Consider the following 7,553-nt stretch of genomic DNA (forward strand, 5'->3'; position numbering starts at 1 on the left):
TGAACAAACCTAAAGGTGCCAGCCTGCGTTGGGCATTCAGTCAATGTATGTTCTCTTCCTTCCTGCTGGAAGTGAGCCGGAGGCAGCCCTGTCTGCCAGGAATGCATTGTCTGTCCTGCGTGGGAGGCCCAGAAAGTGCAGCCTCCTAAACAGGCCTTCTCCAGGGGCCTTGCCCACCCTTCTGCTCCTCACCCAGGTCTGGAGCCTGTGTTTTTAATTTTTCCCTTGAAAAGGGAGTGGGGCAGGTCTGGCTGCCAGAGGCTGCTCCTTGGAGGCAGGGGCAGCTTGTGGACGTACCCCATTGCTACTGAGGCACGTAGGACCCGTTTTTTTCCCACAGATTTTTGAACCTGGTCAGTGTGGATGTGAACTTGGAGGAGCAGAGCCTTACTGACCTCTGAGGGGCAGCCCACAGTAGTGCAACTAGAAAGTAAAGGATTTGGCAGTTGTTGAGCTCCCGTGAAGTTCACTGACTTTATTGCTCTAGCTCTAGGTATGGATGAGGAAACTGAGGCTGAGGAGGTTAAGCAACTTCCCCCAGGCCCAGAGTTACTCTGTAGATTTTCCTCTAGGCGGGTCCAACTCCCCAAGCCAGATGAGATCCCTAAATCCTCAGGTCCTGACTTTCCCGAAGCCCCAGATTCCCGCTCTTGGTTGTTGTGATTCCCCCTAGAGCGCCCAGCCTGGAAGGGGTGGGGGGAGGGGAAGTCAATGCCAGAGGGCAGGAAGGAGGATTGGGTCACTGCCCTTCCCGTGAGGAATGCCTCCTGTAGGGCCAGCCTGGCCAGAGGAGTAAAAAGGTTAGTATAGCTGCCTTCCCGGGCGGGAGAGCTTCCTTTACCGCCCCGGGCGCGCGGGTGAGGTGGCTCTAGTGGCCTCCACCCGCGTGCTCCTCTGGGCCCACCTCCTGGCAGTTCCTGCTCCAGGTTCTCCTTTCCCGGGAGTGGGGCAGCACCATGCACAGGCTCCTGGGCTCCCGGGCTCCTCGGCCGAGCCATGGGCGCCAGCGGCGGTTGATGAATTTCGGTGTCACCAGGGGTTTAGCCCGGATTTGGGAACCGCGCACTCTAATACGCGCACACGGTCCTGCCCTTTCTAAAGCGCAGCCCTTTCACCCAGCCGCTGATTTATGAAGGAATCCGATCCCGGAACGGGCTGGGCTGCAGCCGGGAGCCCGGGGCCCCGCGGCAGCCTTCGGGCTCCTTAGCGTTTCGGGGACCCTTGGCGGCTCGGAGGCCCTGCTGGACTGGGACTCGGGGCGTCCCGCCGGTGGGGCTTCCTGCAACCCAGAGGAGCAGAGCCCCTGGAGCCACCGAAGGCTCCCGCCGTAAGGAGAGTTCGCATTTTCATTCTGGGTTGAGCAAAGCCCTCGCCCCTCCCCAGGCCCTCCCGCCGACCCCCACGGGCAGGCCCAAAAGCAGCGAGTTCGGGAGGTTTATTGAGGGAACTGAAAATTGAAAAAAGAGCCCAAGACCTTCTTCCTGCCTGAGAAATGTACAAAGTCCCCCAGCTCCTGGAGGCGGCGAGGCGACCCGAAAGCCGAGTTCCCGGCCCGGACGCCCGGCCGACCCCAGCCCCTCCCTCCTGCGCCCCGGCCGGAGGGCGTCGGGCGCGCGGGCTTTTTTTCGGATTCGGTTTGCAGGGGGGAAATGTGGTTGTATCAATCCACAAATATTTACTCTTAACAGACTTGTATCTGTGGAGATTTCGAACAAAGACAGTTTAGGGGGATTACAAAAACCCTAAACCCCGTTTTTCTCCCGGACTTGGTGCTTTAAATGCCAATTACAGGCGAGCCATATCCAACAGCAACGGGGGACGGCGGGCAGGGTCCGGGAAGGGAGTGCGGGGCGAGTCCGGCCATTAAATGTAACTTTTCATTATGAAAAGGATTTCACCGGTTTTATCTTCTAATAAGATTATGTCACAAACACAAGTACCTAGGATGGTGCTGAGTGACAGGGCTCTGTCGTTTAATCAGAGGCTGCGCCGCTCAAACCGCGGGGCCCTTTGTCCGACGGAGTGAACGACGGAAACTCGCCGTCCTAATCCCCTTATTCATGTCAAGCAGAGAAAAGAAGCCGAGCACCTTACAACCGTGTCCCCTCCACCCCTTCCGAGGGCGGCCGGAGGAGGGGGTTGTGGTCCCGTGCGCCCCCGTCCCCCCTCCGCGCCTTTCGTTCCCGAGCGCGCTTGGGCCCCACGGGGCCGCCGAGCTGCAGCAGGGGCGGGGGAGGGGGTGCTGTGCGGGTGCCTCAATGACAGCGTCTGGGAAATGGGGGCACTGGCCCCACGCCCAGAGGATAACTCGGGAGGGATTTTTATTTTTTATTTTATTTTTTTGCCTCCACTGACGGAGAGCATGGGCCACTCTGTCCCCTCTTCCCAGGAAAGGTGGCGCTCGGGCGCACCCCCACCACCCTCATTAAAGCGGGATTGACAAGAAGAGAGAGGCCGAATGGAAATGCCAGGCTGGGGTCCTCGGCGGGGCGGATTTCGTTGGATCCCTGGGACTAATGTCGTGGCGCTCGCACTCCTGCAGGTCTCCGGGGCTGGCCGTTCCGGCTGTGCTGTCGGCCCCTTCCTTCCCAGGCCGAATTCCTTTGTTCGACCCCTGCGGAAACCGGCTTCTCCGCCGGGTCCGTGGCGCCTCTCTTCTCGCCACCGCCGTCCTCCCACCGTTCGCAGGTCTTTTCTACGGCGCCCTGGCCGCGCTTCCCACACTGGTCCGCCGACCGGCCCTTGGACGTCGCCGCTGTGCCCGAACCCTGGCCGTCCGCTCGGACTCGAACTCAGCCCGAGAGGCAGGGACTTGAGCCGCCGGCGTTCGCCTCCGGGCACAGGGGGGACCTGCGGGCGTCGGAGAAGCGGCCGCGCCTGGCTCCAGGTCGCTGCCCCGACTGAAAAAGCCAAAAGCAAAACCAACACCCACCAAATGAAACCCGCGGGCCCTGGGGCTCGGCTTTGCGCCCCTCTGGGGACACCCGGCCGGCAGCCCCGGGGCCGACTCCCGGGATTTCCTCCCAAAGGCCACAGAATAAACGGAGCGGGAGGGGAAACTTGGGGAAGGAACTTTTCTCTGATTTACCCGGCTCCTCGGCCTCCTTTTAAAGCGCTTAGGCTGTGCTGCGGGGACCCGGTGCACCCTGGCTGCGCTCCGGGGACGCCTGGCTGCACGCAGTGTCCTCCCGCGCCAAGCCGAGGATCGGGCTGAGAGCAGCGTGTCACCTCGTAAAAGCGACAGGCAAAGGCTGTTTTATGGGGAAGGAGAAGGGGCAGGAAGTGATGCTTCCATCTTCTGCCGCGCTGGGAAGGAGACCTCCGAGGGAGGGAGCCCGGTCGGGGCTGGGGACGACAGGACAGGACCAGGGACAGTCAGATCTGAGGCCACCAAGCACGGGGCAGGGGCAGGTGGGAGCTGGGAAAGGGACCGACAGACTGGGAACCCGCAGCTCACCTCCCGCCGGTCCTCTCCCGGAGCCCCCTCTGCAATCCCCGGCTCAGAACAACCCCGGCCCTTCCAGCCGGGCCGGGGGAGAGACTTTCTCCCTCGAAACACTTGATACCAATTTTGTTTTTTTGGCAAGAAAAATAAGCCTTGTTTGGAAAGGGGGCGGGGGGTCGTCGAGCAAGCGAGAGAAGGGGCGAGCCGGCGGCAGAGCAAACTTTGCGGATTAGGTTTCAGCGCCTCCTCCCCACCCCCAGCCCCGCGGCGGTGATTTGTGTGCGGGGGTCTGTGACCTCGCGAGCATCAAACGGCCCGCGGGAACCAGCCGAGTTCAGAGGGACAGTGGGCAGAGGGGCGGCCTAAGACAACGCAGATGGTTCCTATCAGCTTCAGCCGGGCCGGGCCCGCGCCCTGGGCTCGCAGCGTCCGCCCGTCCACCGGGCTCCTGGGCCGGGAAGAGGCCTCAGGTCGTCGGGGGAGGCCAGCGCCTGAGGACTAATAGGGAGCCAGAAACGCAGCAGTCAACGCCGGCCTAGTCGGCCCCAGCTGACAGGAGGCCTGGAGGCCAGTGACAGAGTTCGTCCACCAGGAGGTCCAGCTCAGGAGGAGACTGATGCTCTTTGCCTGCCCAGAGTGGCCTCTGAGCAGGGACTGGTCAGGAAGAGACCCTCTGGCCTCTTCCAAATGGCCAAGAGTTTACCCTACCCTACCCTGAAGGCAGCTGGGGCTGATCCAGATCCCAGTGCCCCTTCCCAGAGGCCCTTACCGGCCTTGTTACTCAGGGAGCTGCCTTGCCCTGCCCTCAGCCTGCCTGCTGTCCTGGGTTTGGGAAGCCCCCACCTCCCTCTGACCCTCATTCATTCATTCTACACTGTGGGAGAATGCCCTGTTCCTCCCTGCCCACTTCAGCCCTTCTGTCTGACCTGGACTAACTTTGAGGGACTAACTTCTCCCTCCTAGTCCCAAGGGAAAGCTGAGAAAGACGCTCAGCTTGCTTGGTTGGTCAGGGCCGGAGGAGCCCCTCCTTCCACCAGCCTTAGCCTCTCAGAGGGCTGCCCCTCACTTCCAAGAGCTGGAGCAGGACTATCAACTTCAGCAGGCCCAGGCCTCCCTGCCCTGACCTCCAGGGCATGGCTTTTCTCCATGGCCTCCAGGGACCCTGACCACAACAAGAGTGCAGCAGGGCCACACCCACAGGGACCTTTGTCTGCTTTAGAATGTCCCAGCCAAAAGGCTCTTCATGATCCTTATAGAAATGGGAAAATTGAGGCCCGGGCGCAGCCAGAATTTGCCCTGTTGTAGAGTGGAGGCAGAAACCCCAATCTGCATGCTGCCAGCCTAGGGGATCTGTATGGCAACTCCATAATTCTTTCCAGAACCCTCTCCCAAACTTTGGCTTTAACACTGACCTGTTCTGTCCTCCCTAGGCTGAGGTCTCAGGGAAGGGAAGGTGCTATCATCCTGGCTCCTAAGAGGGGTGACAGGCAAACCTTAATGATCAGGTGATTTTGAGAGTTTTCTAGATAGCATGGGACCATGTAATTTGGGAATTTTATCTTCTAAATTGGGACATCAAGGGACAAGAGCCAGGTGGGCACAGTGCCACATCCCACCATCCTTTCATCCTTCTAGTCTGACTCCCAGACACCCTGGGCTTGGCCCTGCCTCTCTACAGTGGGTCATGGGGAGGCCAGCAGCCTGGCCAGGGCCACAGAGGGCCAGTGGGCTGCTGGGACCTCTCCAGGCTCCATCTCTCGGGGTCCCTGCCTCAGGGGAGCAGCCGGCTGGGTCATCTGTGCATAGAAGACACATCTGTCCTCCACATGTTGGAGGCCGAGCAGAGGACATGTGGTTTGGGTCGTGTTATCTTAATCATATTTATTAGCCAATCCTGAAAAAAAAAAAAAAGAGTTTGATATTGTTACGATTCAGAAAAGATCCCCAAATCTACAAGGCGACAGATTAGGAGAGGCTGCCAGCAACAGCCAGGTTTCAGCTGGGCTCAGAACGTGGCTTTGGAAGTTCTTTGGGTTGTTCTAGTGTGATGGAATCTCTATACTGTGAAACAACACTTACCGCTTTCATTTTCCCAAGCAGAGATCTGAAGCAAAATTAATTACCCCGCCTTGACTGATAGTTGTTCTGTTGGAGTATGGTTCTAATCCTTATTAACATTCTCTAAAGTCAGGCATGAAATATGACTTTTACACCACACTCTTTGGCATATGTTTTTCTTTTCCAGGATATTTTTCAGGCTATCTCCAAGACTCACTGCTGTTCATTATTTTTGCCATAGGTCTAAAGTTGCCAGCCCCAGAGCCAGTCCCACACAGAGCACAGCCAAGGGGCGGGGGGAGGGGAAATGACACATCTTTGCTCATGACACGAATTGCTTCTGATTACTGAGCTTTGAATATTTTTCTCCATCATGTTTCTTTTTAAAACTTCAGCATATTTACGCTTGATAGTGTCTTCAGTTAGGTTAAAAAAAAGCGGGGGGGTTCCCCTTTCTATAGCAGTATGTAAAGAAAATAGTTGTTATGACCGCAAAATTACTGTCCAAACCTGGTTCTAGTAAAGCCAGCCCTGCTTTGACAAGCCCAGCAGGCTGGATGCTTTTTTCTAAGCGTTCCAGCTGCTAGGGAAACAGACCAGAGAAGAAGCCCACAGAAGCCTCCGTTCTGCCGAGTACTCAGGGCACCTCTCGGGAGCTAACACTTCCCACGTTTGTGAGCTGCAGAAGGAGGCCCAGCTGCACGGGGCTTTCTGACAGGCCCGGCAGGCCCAGAGAGCACACACCACCAGCAGCAATAATAACAATCACAGCTGATGCTTGTTTAGTACTTGCGGTCCATCAGGCATTGCTCTAAGAACTTACATTCTTTAATGACGACACTATGACACAAGTGCTGTTATTATTTTCATTTTCAGATAAGACAGTCGAGGCACAGAGAAGTTGAGTAATTTGCCCAAGGTCACACAGCTAGTGTGTGGAACTGGAATTCAAGCCCAGGCCTTGTGTCACAAGAAAACTTTTTTTTTTTTTGTCTTTTTCCGTGTCCGGCAACGGATCACAACCCTCAGTGTCGCCCCTGTACCGGACCAGGACCGGCAACGGGATCGCAACCCTCGGCGTTGCTCCCGCGCCTCGCTCAGCCAGTGAGCGGGAACCGGTCTGTATGTGGGATCCGAACCCTCGGGCGGGAGCACCGCCGCGCTTCCCAAGCGGCGCACTATCCAGTGCGCCACTGGGCCGGCCCCAGAAAACTTTTAACAACCCTTTGGGAGGGCAGATTCTGGCCTCCTGTTGGGTTTGGTGCCCCAGTGTGGGCCTGGCACCGGAGCTCAATGTTGTTTGTTGAATGAATGGCTCACAGTGAATGGCCAGTGTTCATTGTGTGCTGCCTGTGGTAAGGCTCTGATGGGGATCAACTCATTGGATTGCCTCAGTGCCCCGGGGGCAGCCTTTATCAATATCATTTCCCATTTTCCAACATTGAAGTGTGACCCGAGAGGTGTAATGATTTCCTCAAGGTCACATAGCTTCAGATGGCAGTGATAAGCTCACTCATCTACTGGACACATTATGTATAAGCACAGGGCTAAACCCTAGGCACCCTAGATCTTGGTGAGAGTTCCTAAACCACTATTATTTATCCAGGTTTCCAGGTGACAGAACCGGGGCTCAGAGAGGTGAAGCCACACACCCAGGGTCACATAGCCAGTGGGGGGCTGCACACCATGGAACCAGCATCTGAAGATGCCACAGGCCCCCTTGACCACATCTTAGCCTCAGGGAACCCAGGGTTGGGGCAGCATCTGGACCAAGCCTTTTTGGTGTGTCTCACTTGAGTTGAACAACTGTCCTGGCAGTAGGTGGGGTATATTTTGGCACTGGGGGAGGGGCATATCTGAGACCTGCCTTGTGCCAAATGGGTATGGCATCATCCCATCCTAGTCCCATTTTACAAATGCGGAAACCAAAGCACAGAAAATTTAAATGACTTGCCCCAGGTCACACAGCTAGTGAGCAGCTGATGGGTATCACACTCAGGTGTCCTGGCTTTGGGGCGGTGCTTCTCAAAGAGAGACTGAATCATCATCT

The sequence above is a fragment of the Galeopterus variegatus genome, unplaced genomic scaffold (genome assembly GCF_000696425.1).
Source record: "Galeopterus variegatus unplaced genomic scaffold, G_variegatus-3.0.2 Scaffold739, whole genome shotgun sequence".
NCBI classification, from domain to species: domain Eukaryota; kingdom Metazoa; phylum Chordata; class Mammalia; order Dermoptera; family Cynocephalidae; genus Galeopterus; species Galeopterus variegatus.